Below are 18,327 nucleotides of genomic sequence, written 5' to 3'. Positions count from 1 at the left end.
ATACCTATGCAGTGTCTTCAGCATCCTTCCAGCCTAAGGAGCACACTTGGGGAGAAGGTGGGGCTATACAAATGTACTCAAGTCCATTAGATTTACAGCAGCTGTGCAAAAATATCATTTAAATCCAAAAATTCATACAATCTTACATTTACATTAATACATGAAAGAAAATATCACCTTTTCTTCCCTAGAAGGTGATCAAATTTTGCCCCAATTTTGGTTATTTGTGGAGTCTTCATTGTTAAGCTGTTTTCCTCCACCTTGATTATCATTTTCCAACTCTGTTAAGATCTCATTGAACGTTATTAATTTGAAATTCACAATAATTCATATGTGGGAGTACAGGTAAGAGCTGTGTTACCAACTTTCAATGTGCAGTCATTTTTGCAAGAGAATTGCTGGCAGTCCTAGAGAAATTTGTAAGAGCTTTGAAGAATACATGTCATTTAATTCCGATTCTTTTGCAATTGGCATATTAGTTATTTATGACACTGAAATTGATGGAGATTAAGAAGATTTGATTAGCTTGTTAATGCTGCAGTTAAAATTTTAGAATACTTATTTATTTATTGTTTGTGAGGCACACTTGTTCTCCTAATCTGTTCTCTCCTCATGCATGTGGCTCATCAGGCAGCAACTGTGTTTCCCAGCCCCACCTCCAGCAAGGCTTGGTCATGTGACTGAATTTGGACCAGTGGTTGTGCACAGAGGCAATGGATGGAACTTGACTACGATCCTCACAACTCTGAGATAAGCGGCTTTTCTACTTGCTGCCTGTTTTTCCTCTCCTGAGTTGGAAGTGAGGTGCACCAGCGTTACCCATGCAGATAAGGACTATACCTCAGGGAAAATGGCAGAGCAATAGTATGGAAGGACATTAGGGAGCAGAGGTGCTCTGCCAACTGGAACTGGCTGGAGTGTTAGTGAAGTAAATTGAAGCCATTGTGTTGTGATGTTTTACTTACAGTGACCCAGCTTATAATCTGATAAAGAGTAAAAATTCATGATAATGCTAATACGATCTGGCATAATTCAAATGTAGCTGGAATTGGCAATTGCTGTTTCTTATCTTCCCTTTGCCCATGTTCTCAATCTGAAGTGGGCTAAATTTTGTTTTGTTTTGTTTTGTTTTGTTTTGTTTTGTTTTAGATGGAGTCTCACTCTGTTGCCTAGGCTGGAGTACAATGGCACAATCTTGGCTCATTGCAACCTCTGCCTCCTGGGTTCAAGTGATTCTCCTGCCTCAGCCTCCCAAGTAGCTGGGGTTGCAGGCGCACACTACCATGCCCAGCTAATTTTTGTATTTTTAGTGGAGACAGGGTTTCATCATGTTGACCAGGCTGGTCTTGCACTCCTGACCTCAGGTGATCCTGCCTCAGAGTGCTGGGATTACAGGCGTGAGCCACCATGCCCGGATAGAAGTGAGTTAAATTCTTATACAGGGTTGGGTTTGGGGACAGTGCTTCCTTCATGATCATTCAGGACTTTCTCAGGTCAATATTTTCAATATTGTCCCTTTTATTAATTTCTTTTGGAGGCTATACAGACATATGAGGTGAAGGAAAAATATTATTTTTCCTTCACCTCCTATGGCAACTTCACAATATGCCAGCTAATTCTTTGACATTCCTCCCCTGGAGAAGTGGAGTCTATCTTGCCTTGATGTTGGGCTGGTCTTTATTACTTGTTCATATCCAATTAAATGCAGCAGAAATACAGTTCAGCTCCCAGTTGCTTCCTTGGACTCTCGATCAGTATAAGAAATCTGATGACACCAGGGAGTCATGCTATGTGGGATCCCAGGCCACATGGAGAGATCACATGTAGGCTGTCTGTTCGATGTCCCAGCTAAAGTCTCAGTCAACATCTAGCACCAATTGCCAGCATCTGAGGGCACCATCTTGCATGTCCAGCCCAGTTGAGCCGTCAGATGACTGCTGCCCCTACCAACATCTCACAGCAATCCTGGAACAGACCCGAGCAAGAACTATCTAGATGAGGCCTTCCAAAATTCTTGACCCATAGAGTCCATTAGCATAATGAAATAGTTTTACAACACTAAGTTTGCGCAGCAGTAGCACCTGGAACACCTCACTGTTACACCATCACGTACGTTACACGGTTGAATCTTGGATTCCACTTAAACACCTTGTGGTGGAGCTTTCCTGTCAATGTTGTTTTAAGGGCAAGGATTTTACATACATTATCCTACCTTATTTAATCATCACAGCCCACCTAAGCAGTAGATACAATTATAATTTCCGCTTTACAGCTCAGGAATACTGGGTATAACAGCCCAAGGTCACACTGCTCTTAATTACTGTGCTTTCTGTTGTCAGTGCTGGAAAATGAGAGGCTTCAGGAGTCAGAATTTTAGACTTTCATGACATATTTGAACTGACCTCGGTCATTTCCCTCCTATCGTGGTTACACAGCAGAATCTGGGCATAAGGAAACTCAGCCATGGTATGCATTAGTAATTGACAGAGTAAGGTAGAAACCTATTTCTCTAAGTGTGTGTGCTGGCCACTGTGCTACTCTGCAAAGTCAAACCGTTTTCAACTCCTTAAAAAATTCTTTGGTATAAACTGTTATTTACTGAGTAAGCATGATGCATTTCTTTAGAGGAAAAGAATGAATCTATATTTAGCATATACCTAAACCTATATTAAAAGCATTAAAACTATATTCAAGAATACATTTATTTAAGAATCTGTGCTTCTTAAAAAACTACATTTTAAATTTCGTTGAATAAGACTTCTAAGTTGTGAATTGAAAGCATTCTGTTTTATTATTAATCACCACGTTTGGTGTTCCAATCTCATATCATTCTCACTTGGGGTAACGTGTCTCAGACATGTTGCCCTACCCTAGTTTACTCATTTTCTAAACAGCATCTGCCAATGTGGAAAATGAGACTACTTATAAAAGTGAGAGATTTTAGCTTTTCTAAAAAGATCTTTGTAACGCTTAGTGCCAGAGAATGAGAATATTAAATTGACAGTACATAGAGTAAATGGAAACTATTTTAACATTTATACTTGAAACATGACTCCAGTTCCAAGACTTCTTTTTCTTTTTCTAATTCAAGTAAATGAAACCTATTTGGATAATTCAGTAATTTATTCTTTTTATTCATCTTGAATGTTGGGGGGATTTTCCCTAGAAATAAACACAAATATATAGAGTATGTAACAATTCAATAACATAAAATCTAAAACGAACTTACTAAGTGATGGATATTGTTGTATGTGATTTACACGTGCAAACTCATTAAGTCCTCGCCACAACTTCTAGGAGGTAAATAACATATTATCCCCATTTTGTAAGTGGGGAAACTAAGGCATAAAGAAACTTCCATAGTTACTAAGTAGCAAAGTTGGGGTATGAATCCAGGTAGTTAGGATTCTAGGTCTGCACTCAGCACTGCACTAGCAGTTCTTACATTTTTGGGTCTCAGATCCCTTTCACACTCTTTAAAGTACTGAGGACTGTGATGAGCTTCATTTTTGTTGGTTGCATTTATTGATATATATGGTATTAGAAATTAAGATAGAGAAAATTTAAAAAGCTTTAACTCATTTAAAAGTAATAAAACCATTGCATGTTAACCTCAATATATTTTTATAAAAAACAATGATATTTCCTTTAAAAAAAAAACTATAGTGAGATGAGTGGGGTTTTTTTTTTTTTACATTTTTGCAAATTTCTTTAATATCCAGCTTAACAGGAAACAACCAGACTTTCATATCTGCTTCTGCATTCAATTTGTTGTATAATACATGTCATGCCAACCCTGGAAACTCCACTGTCCTCTGATAGGAGAACAAAGGCGAAACGGGCAAATAACGTATCATTATTAGTATAAAAATTGCTTCGGCTTTGCAAAGCCCCTGAAAGGGTCTTAGGGACATCCAGGCATCCTGGGATCATACTTTGAGAACGATGGCACTACACTTTACTGCCTCTGAGTACACAGGGAGAATGTCTTGGTTGAATTTTAAGTGTTCCTTAAGAAACAGTGTTTCTTCGAGTAAATCCCAGCCTGCTGTGGTAGAAGGAGCAGAGGCTGAGTAGCCAGAGACTGGGTTGCAACCCTAGTTCTGTGCGTGGGAGCTCTTGACCTTAAGTTCTCTCCATCTCAGGTTCCTTATCTTTAAAATGAGGCTCATTACCAATCCCTTCCAGGGTCATCACAGGCTTTTCAAAAAACATGTGGATAAGGTGCCTAACAGGTGCTGACACAAGAGGATGTCTGACCAAGTGTAGCTTTTATTTCAGATAGATTAAGGACAGCCAGGGAGGAAGGAGAGGGACCACGACCAGCAAAAAGGGAAGGAGAAAAGAGCTACCAAGGATAGAACCACAAACGCTCAGCTGGAAGCCTTTCAAGCCAGGTGTTTAGAGACTCGGATGTTTGGACTTTTAGGAATTTATTGGGGTGCATATACTGTAGATAATGTCAGACCTCCATAAGACTTGGAGGACCATCTGATAATCAAACACATTTATACTTCTAGAGAGGGATATATTTCACTCATCCCACGGCCTAGAAATAGCCTTCTGTCTGGCCAGGTTTTAATGCCAAAAGATTTACAAAAAATATTTCAGTGTTCAGAACTCTGGGATTTGGGACTGTAGATGAGGGATTGTGGACCTTATTGAGCTTCTGTGCCAGCACCAAGCAAGGGATTGTGCCCATGCCCTTTCATTTCATCCTTTCAACTCCATGAGCAAGAAGCAGACATCTAAGGATCTGGAGAGATCTTTGCCTAGTATTTGCCTTGCAATCAACTTTAGAGGACCCCAGGGTTGGAGCAGTGGCCTCTGGCTTTCTGATTATGGCTGTTGCCTGCAATTTAAAGTCCTAATATTCATTTTGTTTGAAGAGGGATGGAGGAGGAGTTAGACTCGTGGAGAGGTGTGTGTGTGTGTGTGTGTGTGTGTGTGTGTGTGTGTTTCAAGATGAACCCAATAGCATCAACAAATATCTTAATGAGGGTACAGAAAGTTTATATTTAACTTGTTGAAAATCCACCTAGTCATGAACCTAATTTCCTGAAGAATAAATGTAAGGTGAGATGATACGTTTTGGATACCAATAAGATCCATTACCTACTACGTTTATAGGGATAGAAATTGAACAAATGGAAACATTTCAAAATCTGCCAAAAAGAGCCCCAACTGATTGTTTTCATGTTTATAATCACAGAGGAACAAGCCCTAAAGTTGCCTGAAGATAAGTCCTGGCTATGAATTAATGTTGAACAACATGAAAACATTACAGGTACTTGGAAACAAACTTCTGAGGAACCCATCAGAATTTCAAATTATGCAAGTATTATGACAATACTTGAGAATTTCAAAATTATTTCAACTATCAATTTCTGTGGGATTTTATAATAATTTGCAGCTTCAATGACAAAATAATTAAAAATGATGTTTTCTAAATCTACGTACACAATTATTCTGACTTTATAGGAAATAAATGACATTTATTTGGACATCTATACATGTCACACACATTAATACGTATTTTGTGGATTCCAACTTAAATACTTACATATTTCAAAATTGTAACCTCTTTAAGTTTGTCACTGTCACAAACTTGGCTTCATGGTACTTCAAATGTCCTCTCCCCAGTCAAAAAGCAGAAAATGTTGTTTGTTAAAAGGCAGGGAAGTAGAAAAAAAACTTTTTATAATACCTGTATCCAGTTAAGTAGATATGGCTGCTCTAGTGAGTTGAGACGACTTGATTTTTCTCCTTTCCACTCCCCTCCCCTCCCCTTACCTTCCCTCCTTCCTTCCTTCTTTCCTTCCTTCCTTCCTTCCTTCCTTCCTTCTTTCCTTCCTTCCTTCCTTCCTTCCTTCCCTTCTACCTTCCTTCCTTTATTCTTTCCTTCCTCTTTCTTGTTATTTTACCCTTCAAAAGTGGGTTTTAAAGTTTCCATATACAATAAATCACCGCTACTTTATTGCCGTTATCATCTAGACTTCCTTCAGGAACCACAATTACAATTGCAACAATTAGTTGAACACAGGGCTTTTCCCAGGATTCCTGGAAACTAGGGTGTGACAGTAAAAATGGGCTCGTGGACGCCTATCTGACGCGCTTACTGTGGACGTGAACTCACTGCACGTGCTGGTAGTGGATGTGGTGGTGTGCAGCCCCCACCTCCCCTCCAGGACTCAGGCACTCATTCGCCCAGCTGCCAGGAGTGAGTTGTTTTTTGTCTCACAGGTGAGACACTTTTGTTGTCTCACAGGTGAGTCTGTCTTTGGGAATCCCTCCCTTAGCAGAAGAGAGCTGCCCTGCCCAAGGCCCTACCCCCTCTGCAGTTGGGGTTTGGGGGGCAGCACGCATCCTGTGGCTGGCTGGCCCCTTGCCTTGTCTAGACAACTCTGACAGCAGTCCATGGGAATTGCTGAAGGCCTTTATTGCAACCGAGTCATAATTTAATTTCTCCCTCTATGGAATCCTTTTTCTCTTACTTCCTTATAGGTATTGATCCTAAAAGCACTCCCCAGTGAAAGTCCTGCATGTAAATCTCCACCTCAGACCCTGTTTCTCAGGTAAGCATACTTAAAACCATTGGTGCTAGGAATGGTCCGAGAAAGGAGACTCTAAAATGGAATGTGGAGCTGGGTCACCAGCTGACTGGCCACCAGGGAGGACACCATCTAGGGGTGGGGGGTGGATTACCTACAGCCCCTGGCAGGCTGTAACTTTGCAATTGCTGCAACCTTCACTGTGGTGTAACTGCTGGAAGGCAATGCATTGGTAGGTCTAGTATCTGAGGTGTCTAGGGGTTCAGGGGAAGTGGTGATTATAAGTACAATAGAATTGGATGGCTGTTTCTGAGGGCTATACAATGAATTAGAGAAAGGGGATGAAAGGATACAATGATTAATCACCAATTTAAGGCTAAGTGTGAAAGCCAGAGGGCCTATGGCAGTTTATAAAGAGATTGTCATCTCCGGCAGCCAGAAGTAGAAAAAAGCCAGGATCATGCCTAGAACTTAATTATAAGGCCAGGAGGGCTCCAGAGAAGGTTAAAATTTTCACCCCCAGTAAGTGTGCTATATCAAGGTCAGGACCCTGACTGGGAAGGAGTGAGATGCCGAGACTTGGAATAAGGATATGTGTGTTTCTGCACCAAAAATCTCGAGTCCTCAGATTCCCCTGAACCCTCTGGGCCCACTGCTCCCTATTAAAAGCTAGTGCTACCATTGCTTGAAGACAGGGCAGAAGGTTTTTCTTGCAGCATGTTCTTAACTCAGGGTTGATCCTAACTCCATTCCTGGACACTAGGCCAGTAAACAGAATGGGGATCAGCAACTGCATTCTCCTGGCCAATTGCAGCCTGCAGTCTATTTTGGTAAATAAAGTTTTAGTGGAATACAACCATATCCATTCAATGACACATTGCCTATGGCTGCCTTCATGCTACAATGGGAGAATTGAGTAGTCATGACAAAGTCCATATGGCCCACAAAACCTAAAATGTTTACGATCGGGTTCTTTATAGGTGAAGCTTGCTGACCCCTGAACTAGAGTCAAGTACAATAAAACTTGACAGGAGAAGTGCTGATTGTGATAAGGAAGGAAAAAATAGACACCAAAGAAGATGCAACACTGAGTCAACAAGTACTAGCAGGAGTGGAAGAATATATATGGGATGAATCCTGAAGGGCCTGGGTTAAGAAGGATGCAGTATATAGTTGGATACTGGAAACTTTATCTACATGGGAGCACTCCCCTGAGATAGAGAATTTAGCACTCTGCTTGGTTGACTCTTGGGGTCTCTTTGTTGACTCTTTTCTTTCTTAGAAATGCAGTGATCAACTATATGGAGGAGATATGTGAGAAATGCCTTAGCAGACAATGAAGAAAGAGATCAAAAGGCTCAGAGAAGCAGGAATGCTACGGTGGATATGCAGTCAGCTCTCTGCATCTGTGGGTTCAACCAACCTCGGACTGAAAATATTCAGTATTTGGGAAAAAAGTGTCATCCCATACTGAACATGTATGTACATTTTTTTCTCCTTGTTGTGATTTTGTAGTCAATACAGTATAGTGACTATTTACATAGCATTCACATGGTATTAGGTATTATAAGTAATCTAGAGGTGATTTAAAGTGTATGGGAGGGTGTGTGTAGGTTCTATGCAAATCCCAGGCTATTTTATATCGCAGACTTGAGTATCTACAGATTTTGGTATCCAAGGGAGGTTCTGGAACCAATCCTATATGGATGCTGAGGGACGGCTGTACACTGGCTCTCCCTATCCATGGTTTTGCTTTCCACAGTTTGTTTACCCACAGTCAACTGTGGGCTGAAAATATTAAATAGAAGATTCCAGAAAGAAACAATTCATAAGATTTAAATTGCACATTGTTCTGAGTAGTGTGATGAAGTCTTGCACTGTACCCCCAGGATTTGAACTGTCCTTTTATCCAGTGGATACACACTGTCTACACGTCCCTCCCGTTAGCCACTTCACCATCTCGGTGATCACATCGACCATCCAGGTATCACAGTGTTCCTGTTCAAGGCACCCCCAATTTACCTAATAATGGCCCCAAAGCAAAAGAGGGGTGATACTGGCGATTCAAATATGCCAATGGGAAGCCATAAAGTGCTTCCTTTAAGTGAAAAGGTGAAAGTTCTTAAGGAAAAAAAAAAATTGTATGCTGAGGTTGCAAAGATCCATGGTAAGAACAAATTTTTTACCTGTAAAATTGTGAAGAAGGACAAATAAATTTATGCTAGTTTTGTGGTTGTACTCAAACTGCAAAAGTGCCACAGTGCATGTATAGGAAAAAACATCATGTGTATGGGGCTTGGTACTATTCACAGTTTCCGGCATCCACCTGTGGGGTGGCCTTGGAACGTATTTCCAAGGGGCAATGTGTCAATGAGAAACTCAATGGTGGCTATCCCCTCTAGGGGAGGGCTGATACTGTAGACCGTGCTGGGATTCTATAGAACTGGGATCTCTAAAAGCAATGGGGATGGTAAGATCCCAGACTGGTAGAGGCCAGGTGGCAGACCATAGGTAGCAGACCAAGAAGGATGCAATTATTATCATAAATGGAAAGGTTGGAGTGGCAGCCAGGGGTCCTCACCCATAGAGAGCTATGGAGATGGTTACTAGACCACAGTGTTATTAAGGGTAAGATACAGGGGCACACAGGAATAATGCCAACACTTCACTGAAGAGTCATGGCCAATTCCCAGATCTGAGCCTGTCCTTTGACCCAGAACCTGTTGACTAGAGAAGTTGGTTTGAGGAAGGAGCCTGCTATACCACGGCAAGTGCATATGATAACAATTCCCCCAGTCTTTACTTGAAGGGATCTGTGGCCATTTACTTGGTTAACTGTTCAATGGGAAAAAAGGCAATCCTAGATATTTCCAGGACTCTTGGGCATGGTCCAAACTCCACTGATCTTCAGGAAGTTTTGTTTCATCCACGCCCCTTGCTGAAGTGGGAGCTTATGAAGAGTAAGAAATAAGTCCAGACCCAGTCGATTTCACAAGGGATTCTTTGGCTCCATGGATCCACCTGGTGGTCATTTCTTCAGTCTCTGGATGTGTAATTGAAATCCATAGTAGTCAGCAGAATCTTCTCATTAGTTCCTCAGTTTGTAGGGCCAACCAGTATGGTCTGTAGTGAAGAAGGCTACATAGAAGCCTCTGAAACTTTCTTACCATGGCCAAGAGAATAAATAAAAACAATATGACATCCAGGGAAATGGCCAAGAAATATGGCACTCTTAACATGCTCAACACTACAAGTGGTCCCCATCATGTCCCCATTTAATTATCATTCTGTCCCCCTTCAGAACCAGGGGTCCTAATAATTGACAGCGGATCTCCATGAAGTCAAGTGATTACTTAATCTATCTATTACCACTACCAAATGTTCAAGCTTCCAGCAACAGAAACCAACACTGAGCTCTTCAACAAACACAGTCCCCAGAGGAGACTAACCAGCCACTTGTTAGCAACTTGATTACATCGGATCCCTTTTAATCTGGAAATGTCAGTAATTGGTTTTGACTGGTATTGACACATATTCCAGAGATGGCTTTACCTTTCCTACCAACAGGGACCCAGGCAGCATGACCCCTGCAGGCTTGCAGATGATAAGATAAACTGACTTGGAATCCTGCATTATGCGACTGTGGACCACTGACCCCATTTTATAGCAAAGGAAGAACAACAATGGACATATGGTGATAGGATCTACTGGTCTCATCCCATAACACCATCCAGAAACTGCCTGTATACTAGAGTTATTTTAGTTTTTTAGTTTTTTAGCACAGCTAAAGTGCTAGCCTGCAGATGATGTGTTGTAAGGACAGGGTGGCATTGAACCAATGTCCACTATATAGTGCTATGTTTCCAGTAGGTGGGATCGATGGCCTCAGGAAACAATGACTGGGGCCTGGTGTGGTGGCTCATGCCTGTAATCCCAGCACTTTGGGAGGCCATGATGGGTGGATCTCTTGAGGCCAGGAGTTTGAGACTAACCTGGCCAACATGGTGAGACCCCGTCTCTACAAAAAATACAAAAATTAGTCAGGCATGGTGGAGTGTTCCTGTAGTCCCAGCTACTCGGGAGGCTGAGGCAGAGAATCAATTGAACTGGGAGGCGGAGGTTGCAGTGAGCCAAGATTGTGCCACTGCACTCCAGCCATGTGGCAGAGCGAGAAAAGAAAACAATAAGAAAACAATGATTAGAAGTAGGTCTGGCTCCACTACCATTACTCCCAATGACCTGCTTGAGGAATTTGTGCTTGCTTGCCTCACACATTTAGTCTCTCCTGGGTCCTTATCTCCAAGGGGAGAATGCTTCTACCAGGGAACACAGCAAGAATTCCATTACACTTTAAGTTCCAGCCGCTGTCCAGTCATGATCACAGCCACCCAGGTGACTCATTAGGTCATCTCTTGGTACCCCCTTGGCAGATCTTCATGGTAAATTAGCAAGTACAGTAGCCATGGGTGGAACTTGGTTATGCCACCAAGCCATGCTTTTATGGTGACGCAGGGCTCAGGGTCCCCTGGGATGAAAATCTGGTCATGCCACCAGGTAAGCCACCCAGACTACAGCAGTGCTGCTTAAAAGTGTGATAGCAGAGGAGGGAGACCATGACACCAGATGTAGTCACTGAAAGGGGCTGAGATTTGTCCCAATAACCTTCCTCTTACCAGTTTCCAAAGAAAAATAGATCATTGAGAATCCTATGGAGCTATTCTCAGAGGGGATGAAGTTACTACATGAAGGAGGGAGGCTAAAGGTAGGGGCTGCAATGCGAGGGGAGATACACTCCCCACATGTCTCCTTCAGGATCAAAGCATTCATTTCCAAGCAGTCAGAAGACTTGGTTTCTCACTCCTGCAAAAGTACTCATCCGTGAGTCCCTCTCGGGATTGACTCTTGGCCAAAAGGAGCTACTTTTTCCAATACCCATTTCTGTGGGTATTGGATTTATGTGAGAATACAAGGGCCTCGCCCCCTTGCCTAGATTATGAAAGCTCTGAAAGGCCTTTCTACTTGGTCTTTTCTTAGTATCTGCCATGGCCTCTTGCAACCGCATCACAGTTCTACTTCTCCGTGTGCCCCATCCTGCTTCCCTCACCCCTCCCAGGTGATGTTTCTGAGAACATTCCCCAATAAAGCTCCCGCATGTAACTTTCCATCTCAGAGTCTGGCTCCTGGGAACCTGTCCTGAGAGTGTGACCTGCTTTAAGCATCTTATCAATGCCTCGATTTTCCTAATTGTTATAATTATGGGGTTAAAAACAAACCAGTGATTAAGTGTAAATAATTTTTCCCTCACAAACTGAAAATTAAAATATTCAGTAGTTTCATTCAGCTGAACATATTTTACTGGACACGAAGGGCTTTGTTTCTTTGGGGAGTCAACTCCACATAGCATCTTCCCTTTAATGAGCTTTTGGCGTTTCAATCATTTATTTTTAATCAAGTTCTAATCCACTGTTTAGTTAGATGTTTCCAAAGTATTTTTACAATGTAGTATGTTTTTAAAATTAGATCTCCATCTGTCATTATATGGAATGTGTGTGGGCATTAGTGAATGGACTTATTTTTACCCTCTGAATGCTATTAGCTTGCTTAACCATATCGCTGGAAAAGAAGTGTCACTACAAGCGATCTTTTCTTCCCTTCACTCACAATTAATTTTTTTTGTTTTGTGATCCAAAGCTTCAGGTTTTCAAAAAACCAAATCAGCACCTTAACCTGTTTAAAGAGGAGCACAGGAAATTGTTCTGCAGAATTTATGTTCTCTTTCCATTTCCAAATTATTTCATTGCCACAACAAAGAAGTTCACTGAGCATATCACAGGCCTCTTCATTCTGAATTTCTTAGATTGATAGTTTTCATGCTCCTTCTATTAACACTTAAATTGGTGATGGTGTAAGGTGCCAAAAAATTAGAAGATGATCAGTCTTTTATTTTAATCACCAATTTCAGAACTAATCAGATAATATTGGAGTGATTCCATTTCAAATGCAGATCAGAAATCAGCACATAATATATGGAGGAGGATTTTCTCACAGATCTTTTTATAGTTATTTCTTCCATATCTTTCTAGTCCTGGCGTATATGGAATTTCTTTTCTATAGGTTTTGATGTACTCATATGCATCACTTTTTAGGGTTATTATTATTATTATTATTATTATTATTATGGAATGTTCCAAACATACAGAAAGTAGAGAGTACAGGATAATGAACCTTCATGGACTCATCTCTCAGTTTCAACAGCTGTCAACAATTTGCAACTCTTGTTTCATCTACTCATCTCCGCCTCGTCTCTCCCTCCCACCACATACAAACACACACACACACACGCACACACACACACTTTTTTTTCCTGGAATATTTGAAGCAAATACTAGATATCATATTATTTTCTTTGTAAATTCTTTATATGCATTTAAGCAGCAAGACTTAAAAAAATAACCACCTAGGTATTATCATACCAAGCAAATAACAAAAATACCCCAAATATTCTAATACCAATTCATATTCAAATGTCTTTAATTGTCTTAAAGTTGTTCTTTTACGGTTGGCCTCTTCGAATAATATTAATAACAATATCTCTTAGCTATTTCAGTCTACATTGTCCCTCCTCCTTGCTCCTCAATTGTTTTCATGCCATTGAATTTGTTAGAAAAATCAGATTATCCTTTAGATCTACATTCTAGATTTGCGTAATTGTTTCTCTGTGATGTTTTTAACTTGTTCCTCTGTTTTTTCTATTTCCTATAAACTGATAGTTAGGTTTGAGTCTTAAATTGATTAAGGTTAAAATGCTTTTTAGATTATAATATTTCTGATGCTATGTACTTCCTGTGGAATCATACCATGAACTCATGAAGTCTGTTTGCTCCACTTTTGGTAATGCCAGGAATCAGTCCTGGTGATGTCAGGATGCTTCATCCTCTAAAAGTCGCCCACAAGTATTTCACCTGTGATTTTAACATTCACTGATGACCATTGCCAGATCCAGGGTTTCATGGTGGATTGAAATGGCAGTTTTCTTAATCTGTCCTTCCTTCTGCATTAGTTACCCATAATTCTTCTATAAAGACTTATCCTTATCAAGTATTTGGCTGCCCTGAGTTACAGTTTGTACAAGAAAGACAGGATAAATTCTTGATTCTTTCTATGTATTTATCAATTTTCAGAGTAATGAGTTGGTGCTCTTATAAGTAAGTTTTTAAAAAGTATCATTATGAACTCATTGATTTTTATGTTTAATGATTTAACTGAGGGTGATTATGATTCTTTTGGGTAGTTGCATTGTGTCATTTTGGGATCTTTTTTCAAGTTGGTTTCCTTTTGACGTGACCTATTTAGTCTTTAGTAGCTTCTTGCATTCTTGCATTTCAAGATGTCCCAGACTCATCTGGTACATTTCAGATTCCACACAGATTCCCCAAAAGGTGACTTACTGAGCCAAAAGGAATAACTAATTTTTTTTTTTTTGAGACGGAGTCTCGCTCTGTCACCCAGGCTGGAGTGCAGTGGCCGAATCTCTGCTCACTGCAAGCTCTGCCTCCCGGGTTTACACCATTCTCCTGCCTCAGCCTCCCAAGTAGCTGGGACTACAGGTGCCCGCCACCTCGCCCGGCTAGTTTTTTGTATTTTTTTAGTAGAGACGGGGTTTCACCATGTTAGCCAGGATGGTCTCGATCTCCTGACCTTGTGATCCGCCCGTCTGGGCCTCCCAAAGGAATAACTATTTTTAAGGTAGTTTGACATAGTGGAAGGGTATGGTCTTTGGAGGTAGGTAGGTTAGGGTTAGAGTCTCAGCTCCATTGCTTATGAGCTCTGGGGTTTAGAAAAGCCTTAACCTCCCAAAATGATGATAATAGGAACTCCTATTAGGAAGAGAAAGGTAATAACAGAAAATTATTTTACTCTAGTGTAAGTGGAAAAAGCAGAGTTCACAATGATATAAAATGCGTAAAGAAACTATTGTGATCAAATATGCTACAGTGTTAATGATGGCATCATCTGATGGTGGGAATACAGGTTATGTTTCTCTTTTTTAATGCCTTATACTGTATTTTTCTACATAACAAAGAATAGAAATAAAAAGATAAGTTTATTCAAAGAAAAATAAGCCTCTACTGTAAATCCTATAGTGATGATTAAAATTCATTTAAGATATGATTCATGGCATATGCTTTTTGTATCTCTCATGGTCAATTGAATCCACTTTTCCTTTAACAAAATTTAATGCAAATTCTGTAATAAAGAAAAATATTGATGTAAGTGTACTCTGCCATCTGGTTCCTTTCTCTATGCCATGCCATATTGATTTCAATAGACCAGGTCAAAGCTGAGTGTTTCCTGCTTTCAAGGTTGACCTCTGAAGGCCTCCTACTGTTTCGCCTCCTTGCTCCCTGGGGAGAGCTGCTAAGTCTTTCGTTGACAGCTGAAGGCAGGATAAAATAAAATCTCCATTTGACATGCTTATAAATCATTTTTCCTATGGGACAAGATTGTTGGTGTTGGGTGCTCACTGAAAATCATCTTATTGATCAGAAAACTAAGCCAATTGATTCTTTATTCACTTGAGGATTCAGATTGACTAATCAAAGATGAATTCATCTTGTAATCTTTTAAAACTATGACAAATGATTAAAAAAAACTTTTGTGGAAGATGTCAGCAGCAGTTTCTAATCTAAGATTCAATCTGATTTTCAGAAATGATATTTTGATCTTGGGGTTGAGGGTCATAATTTCCTCTTTAAAATGGACATTAAAATTCAGCACGCATTTGGAGTACAAGGAAGGGTGATGATCACAGGTAAGTTTTTCTTATTTTTTTTTTCTATTTATATATTTATCTATTTTCTATAAATCTTATTTCAAAAGAGAATTCTTGCTTTTAATTTTGGATACAGTGTAGGCTAAGTCCAACATTGTGGCATCTTGACTGTGGTGGCCTGTTGGATTAATCCTGAACAGTAAATTGCCTTTGGCAGGTCTTCAGGTAGCTGTGTAAGAAGCAACAAGGAAAACAAAGGGTCCTGGTAATTGCAAACAACTGGTAAGGGTTGTTTTCTTTTTCTTTTCCTTCATGTTCTTCCTAATTGATGTGCTAATTTGGATATGAACCTACAGATGAGTCAAACCTGAGCATTCAGCATCGGGAGCGCTGTCACTAAACATGTAGCCTCATTCAGCAACACATCCTTATCAAGCACTTGCAGGTACTCCGCTGAATGTTAGAAATGCATTGATGGTGGAGACATAGCACCGGCTCACAGGGACCTTCCAGCCTAGGCCGCAGGATTGGACGTGTGCACTTTGGTAGGTAAGAGAATAGCAGAGGCTTCACCAAGTATGATGTGGGAAGTGGGATGAGTGACGGTGGGGAGCCATTCCTCTGGGTGGTGTTTTAGTCAGAGTTCTTAGAGAAATGGAATCAACAGTATGTCTTTCTCTCTCCCTCTTTCACTCTTTCTTGCTCTCTGTCTTCCTCTTTCTCTCTTGAGATTTATTTTTAGAAATTGGCTTATGCAAGTGTGGAGCTGGCAAGTCTAACAACCACAGGGCAGGTCAGCAGGCTGGAGACCCAGGGAAGAGGTGATGCTGCAGTCTCTAGTCTGAAGCCTGTGCAGAGGCGGAATTTCCTCTTTCTCGGAGCATCTCAGGCATTTTCTCCTAAGTCCTTCAACTGACTGGATGAGGCCACCCCCATTAGGGAGGGTACATTAGCTTTCCTTAAAGTCTACTGATGCAAATGTTTATCTCATCTACACACTGCCTTCACGGCAACAACTAGACTGATATTTGACCATGCATCTGGGCACCATAGCCCAGACAAACTGGTACATAAAAAATTACCACAGATGGGGAGAGGCTTCATGGGGGAAAGCTGGTTAGGAGACATAAAAATACTCAAAGCCTGAGAACAGGTCTTTAGCTGCTCCCAAAGTATCCAAATTGATGGCCCATCAGAAAGTGGAAGCCATCCACCGGAAAGACCTTTTCCCCAGCAACAGGTACATGAGTATGTGCTGTGTGTTGGACAGGACTGAGCTCCCACCAGAGGATCCAAGGAATGGGATTGATTTGCTCCTGGCCTCACCATCTCCCTTAAAAATGCCAGCTTATTTCTCTGCATATTTGCGTTATTATTTTTTTCATTGTTCTCTGGAGATTTATGATTTTCAACTGTTTTTTTTTTTTTTTTGAGATGGAGTGCAGTGGCATAATCCCAGCTCACTGCAACCTTTGCCTCCTGAGTTCAAGCGATTTTCCTGCCTCAGCCTCCTGCGTAGCTGGGATTACAGGTGTGCACCACCATGCCCAGCTGATTTTTTTGTGTTTTTAATAGTGATGAGGTTTCACCATGTTGGTGAGGCTGGTCTCAAACTGCTGACCTCAGGTGATCCACCCACCTCGGCCTCCCAAAGTGCTGGGATTACGGGTGTGAGCCACCGTGCCTGGCCCTTTAATTATTATTACTTTTTTTAAGAGAGAGATTTTGCTCTGTCACCCAGGCTGCAGTGCAGTGGTGAGATCACTGCTCACTGCAGATCCAACCCCCTGGGATCAAGTAATCCTCCCTCCTCAGCCTCATCATCATGCCTGGCTATATATATATATTTTTTTTTTTTTTTTTTTTTTTTAGAGAGAGAGTCTCTCTATGTTGCTCAAGCTGGACTTGAACTCCTGGGCTCAAGCAATCCTCCCGCCTCAGCCTCCCAATGCACTGGGATTACATGTGTGAGCCACCATGCCTGGTCCCTTTCCCCCTTTAAAAATATAAACTAAATAAATAAATTAATAAATAATAAGCATTTTATCTATTTAAACATCAATATTTTTAATATTCTAATTACATACGGTTTACTTCTTGAATATGTAGTTCACTCCTATGACATAAGTTCAAGATTCAAAAGGGTTAACAGTGAAAGTCATTCTCTCTCTCCCTCCTGACTTCAAGCCACCTAAAGTGTCTCCCCAGAGGCAGCAACTATGATCAGGTTGTTGATTTTGTTTTAGAGATATTCTATGATATATAAACAACTGAGTATAAACACTTAAAAATGTACAATCACATCTTGATTTTTTTCACTTAAAGTATTTTGAAGATTGTTCCGCTTGAATCTTGTTAAAGCTGCCTTATTCTTTATGGCCTTGTAATATTGTATTGTGCAAATATACCGTAATTTATTTAGTCAATCCTCGTCTAGATCGTTGCAGGCTTATGCTAGTAAGACAATACGGACATAAATATCCTTGAGCACACACTTTCCCCCACCAACCCCATTTTTTAGGATATATTCCTAGAAGTAGGATTGCCAGGTCAAAGGGGATGTTCATTTGAAATTCTGACATATTAGCAGATTGTTCTCCACAGAGGCCGTGCCGATTTACACACCTACCACTGATCATTTTCAGCTCCAACTTTCAAATTTTAGAATACAACATCACATGGCATTTTTTCCAAGGATAGTGACAGGATTTTGGCTGATTCATTCTCTCCTTTTCCCTCATGGCCCTGGTGGCTGATCACAAGCATTTGGAAGTCAGCCGCCTGCGACTAGTCTGAGGAAAGAGAACAAAGTGAAGGCAACTTGTCCATAGAGGCACTGACCGCAGAGATTCACCTTATTACTCCCTGGACCTGGTTTAATATAAAAATGTGGGTCTCCTCTTTGTGACTTGCCCATGTTCACTCAGCGCATACACAGGTGTCAGGAGTAGAACTTGAACTCTGCTCCAGAGCATTCTTGTGACCCTGGAGGTCGTAGATTTG

At 40.8% G+C, this 18,327-nt stretch overlaps 1 long non-coding RNA gene across 6 annotated transcripts; it reads left to right on the top strand.

Annotated features, from left to right (window-relative positions):
* Positions 1-1,299: 1,299 nt before the first annotated feature.
* LOC111546790 lies at positions 1,300-16,749 on the top strand. 6 transcript variants are annotated; one of them, XR_002732924.2, is made up of 7 exons: positions 1,300-2,466; positions 5,213-5,287; positions 6,505-6,575; positions 7,834-8,029; positions 15,261-15,363; positions 15,681-15,873; positions 16,055-16,749. It is a non-coding gene; the product is annotated as an uncharacterized LOC111546790 (long non-coding RNA). The 6 variants fall into 6 exon arrangements; XR_002732923.2 differs by lacking the exon at positions 1,300-2,466 and having other exon boundaries at positions 3,716-5,287; XR_002732925.2 differs by lacking the exon at positions 1,300-2,466 and adding an exon at positions 15,542-15,606 and having other exon boundaries at positions 3,716-6,575.
* The last annotated feature ends 1,578 nt before the right edge of the window (positions 16,750-18,327 follow it).

The sequence above is a fragment of the Piliocolobus tephrosceles genome, chromosome 4 (assembly GCF_002776525.5).
Source record: "Piliocolobus tephrosceles isolate RC106 chromosome 4, ASM277652v3, whole genome shotgun sequence".
Taxonomy (NCBI): Eukaryota; Metazoa; Chordata; class Mammalia; order Primates; family Cercopithecidae; genus Piliocolobus; species Piliocolobus tephrosceles.
This window is presented reverse-complemented; position numbering and strand designations above follow the sequence as displayed.